The 4,384-nt window shown below is 38.9% G+C and overlaps 1 non-coding gene across 1 annotated transcript; it reads right to left on the bottom strand.

The window, feature by feature from the left end:
• Nucleotides 1-3,949: 3,949 nt before the first annotated feature.
• Nucleotides 3,950-4,057, bottom strand: LOC130971209 (small nucleolar RNA R71). The gene has a single exon (XR_009082441.1). It is a non-coding gene; the product is annotated as a small nucleolar RNA R71 (small nucleolar RNA).
• Nucleotides 4,058-4,384: the final 327 nt, after the last annotated feature.

Genomic DNA, 4,384 nt, shown 5'->3' with positions numbered 1-4,384 from the left:
GTCACTTGCTAGGAAACTCTCTTGTTTCATGGCATAGTAAGAAACAAGTAAGTGTAGTGATGAGCGGATAATTTGTACGCTTTTTGGCATTGTTTTTAGTATGTTTTTAGTAGTTTTAGTTGAGTTCTTAGTATATTTTTATTAGTTTTTAGTTAAAATTCACTTTTCTGGACTTTACTATGAGTTTGTGTGTTTTTCTGTGATTTCAGGTATTTTCTGGCTGAAATTGAGGGACCTGAGCAAAAATCTGATTCAGAGACTGAAAAGGACTGCAGATGCTGTTGGATTCTGACCTCCCTGCACTCGAAGTGGATTTTCTGGAGCTACAGAAGCCCAATTGGCGCGCTCTCAACGGCGTTGGAAAGTAGACATCCTGGGCTTTCCAGAAATATATGATAGTCCATACTTTGCCCAAGATTTGATGGCCCAAACCGGCGTTCAAAGTCACCTTCAGATTTCCCAGCGTTAAACGCCGGAACTGGCACCTAAATGGGAGTTAAACGCCCAAACTGGCATAAAAGCTGGCGTTTAACTCCAAGAAGAGTCTCTACACGAAAATGCTTCATTGCTCAGCCCAAGCACACACCAAGTGGGCCCGGAAGTGGATTTTTATGTCATTTACTCATCTCTGTAAACCTTAGGCTACTAGTTCTCTATAAGTAGGACCTTTTACTATTGTATTTAGATATCTTGGTAGCTATCTTTGTTCTTATGCTATCTTAGATCATTGGGAGGCTGGCCTCACGGCCATGCCTAGACCTTGTTCTTATGTATTTTCAACGGTGGAGTTTCTACACACCATAGATTAAGGTGTGGAGCTTTGCTGTACCTCGAGTATTAATGCAATTACTATTGTTCTTCTATTCAATTCCGCTTGTTCTTTGTCCAAGATATCACTTGTTCTTCAACTTGATGAATGTGATGATCCGTGACACTCATCATCATTCTCACCTATGAACGTGTGACTGACAACCACCTCCGTTCTACCTTAGATTGGGTGAATATCTCTTGGATTCCTGATACACGATGCATGGTTGATCGCCTGACAACCGAGTGCTCGCCTGACAAACGAGCCAGCCATTCCGTGAGATCAGAGTCTTCATGGTATAGGCAAGAACTGATGGCGGCATTCAAGAGAATCCGGAAGGTCTAACCTTGTCTGTGGTATTCTGGGTAGGATTCAATGATTGAATGACTGTGACGTGCTTCAAACTCCTAGCAGGCGGGGCGTTAGTGACAGACGCAAAAAAATCACTGGATTCTATTCCGGCCTGATCGAGAACCGACAGATGGATAGCCGTGCCGTGACAGGGTGCGTTGAACATTTCCACTGAGAGGATGGGAGGTAGCCACTGACAACGGTGAAACCCTTGCATAAGCTTGCCATGGAAAGGAGTAAGAAGGATTGGATGAAGACAGTAGGAAAGCAGAGAGACGGAAGGGAAAGCATCTTCATACGCTTATCTGAAGCTCTCACCAATGATATACATAAGTATCTCTATCTTTATCTTTATGTTTTATTCATCATCTATACCCATTTGAGTCTGCCTGACTAAGATTTACAAGGTGACCATAGCTTGCTTCATACCAACAATGTCCGTGGGATCGACCCTTACTCGCGTAAGGTTTATTATTTGGATGACCCAGTGCACTTGCTGGTTAGTTGTGCGAAGTTGTGTTTATGCCATGGTATTGAGCACCAAGTCTTTGGAGCCATTACTAGGGATTATTTGAGTTGTAGTGATCACAATTTCGTGCACCATGTTTTTGGCGCCGTTTCCAGGGATTGTTTTGTGTATGGACAACTGACGGTTCATCTTGTTGCTTAGATTAGGTATTTTTTTTCAGAGTTCTTAAGAATGAGTTCTAGTGTTTCATGATGATCTGTTGAAATCTGGCTGGCTGTGAAGCCATGTCTAATCTTATTGGACCGAGGTTTCAACTGATCATCACAAGAGCTTGTTGATCTCTATCAATCTTGCTATTGGAGCAATGATCTGCTAAGGCTTGGCTGGCCATTAGCCATGTCTAGTGTTTTGGACCGAAGCTTTCTTTGAAAGCTTGGCTGGCTGTGAAGCCATGTTTAATTCCTGGACCGGAGTCTTAGACTAACATTGCAATGATTCCTGGAATCCAAACTGAGAATTCTGAAACCTTTATTTTCCATTTTCATATAATTTTCGAAAAAACACAAAAAATTTTCAAAATCATAAAAAAAAAAACCAAAAATATTTTATGTTTCTTGTTTGAGTCTAGTGTCTCATTTTAAGTTTGGTGTCAATTGCATGCATTCATTCATGTGTCTTAAGGATCTTCAAGTAATTCTTGATTATTTCTTACTCTGATCTTTGAATTCTCTTGACTTGAGTGTTTATGTGTCTCATATGCATTATCATTAGCGTCAGTAGTATGCAAACTGCTAAGTTTGGTGTCTTGCATGCATTGTTATTTAGTTGCATTTTTGATTATTCTTATTAAAAATCCAAAAATATTTTTAATTTATGTCTTTTCAAGTCAATAATACAGAGAATTGAAGATTCAGAATATACAGCAGAGGAATTATATAGAAAAAGCTGGGCGTTCAAAATGCCCAGTGAAGAAGACAGACTGGCGTTTAAACGCCAGCCAGGGTGCCTGGCTGGGCGTTTAACGCCCAAAAGGGTAGAGTTTTGGGCGTTAAACGCCAGAATGTGCACCATTCTGGGCGTTTAACGCCAGGATGGCACAAGAGGGAAGATTTTGTTTTCAAATCAATTTTTTTCACGTTTTCAAAGTTTTTCAAAATCAAATCTTTTTCAAATCAAATCTTTTCAATCAAATGTTTTCAAAATCAATTTCTTTCCTTTTCAAAGATACTTGCTAACAATTAATGATTTGATTGAACATTTCAAGTTTGTTGCCTTTTCTGTTGAGAAAGGTTTAAATGTTTGAATCATATCTTTTCTTGTTAGGCAAGTCATCAATTTTTAAAAATCAAATCTTTTTTTAAATTGTTTTCAAATCATATCTTTTCAATCATATCTTTTTAAAACTATAACTTTCTAATCATATCTTTTTTTTATCACATCTTTTTTAAAACAGTTTTCAGTCATATCTTTTTGATTTCTGATTTCAAAATCTTTTTCAAAAATCACTTGATTCCTTTTCCACTTTTAGTTTTCGAAAATTATCAATCAATTTTTCAAAATGTTTTTTTAAAATCTTTTTAATTAATTTTCGAAAATTCTCTTCCCCTCTTCTCACATCCTTCTATTTATGGAGTACCACTCATTCTCAATGCACAATTTGAACTCTATCTGATTAAGTTCGAATTCTTCTACCTCTTTCTTCTATTTTTCTGTTCTTCTGACACCTCAAGGAATCTCTATACTGTGACATAGAGGATTCCACATTTTCTTGTTCTCTTCTCTTTCATATGAGCAGGAGCAGAGACAAAGGCATTCTTGTTGAAGCTGACCCTGAACCTGAAAGGACCTTGAAGCGAAAGCTAAGAGAAGCTAAGGCACAACTCTCTGTAGAGGACCTAACAGAAATCTTCAAGGAAGAAGAACCCATGGCAGCCGAAAACAACAACAATGCAAGGAAGGTGCTGGGTGACTTTACTGCACCTACTCCCGACTTCTATGGGAGAAGCATCTCTATCCCTGCCATTGGAGCAAACAACTTTGAGCTTAAGCCTCAATTAGTTTCTCTAATGCAACAGAATTGCAAGTTCCATGGACTTCCATTGGAAGATCCTCATCAGTTCTTAGCTGAATTCTTGCAAATCTGTGACACTGTCAAGACTAATGGGGTTGACCCTGAGGTCTACAGACTTATGCTATTCCCTTTTGCTGTAAGAGACAGAGCTAGGACATGGTTGGACTCACAACCTAAAGAAAGCCTGGACTCATGGGAAAAGCTAGTCAATGCCTTCTTGGCCAAGTTCTTTCCACCTCAAAAATTGAGTAAGCTTAGAGTGGAAGTCCAAACCTTCAGATAGAAGGATGGAGAATCCCTCTATGAAGCTTGGGAAAGATACAAACAATTGATCAGAAAGTGTCCTTCTGATATGCTTTCTGAATGGAGCATCATAGGTATTTTCTATGATGGTCTCTCTGAACTATCCAAGATGTCTTTGGATAGCTCTGCTGGAGGATCTCTTCATCTGAAGAAGACGCCTACAGAGGCTTAAGAGCTAATTGAAATGGTTGCAAATAACCAATTCATGTACACTTCTGAAAGGAATCCTGTGAACAATGGGACAAATCAGAAGAAAGGAGTTCTTGAGATTGATACTCTGAATGCCATATTGGCTCAGAATAAAATATTGACTCAACAAGTCAATTTGATCTCTCAAAGTCTGTCTGGAATGCAAAATGCACCTGGCAGTACTAAGGATGCT

The sequence above is a fragment of the Arachis stenosperma genome, chromosome 3 (genome assembly GCF_014773155.1).
Source record: "Arachis stenosperma cultivar V10309 chromosome 3, arast.V10309.gnm1.PFL2, whole genome shotgun sequence".
Lineage (NCBI taxonomy): Eukaryota > Viridiplantae > Streptophyta > Magnoliopsida > Fabales > Fabaceae > Arachis > Arachis stenosperma.
This window is presented reverse-complemented; position numbering and strand designations above follow the sequence as displayed.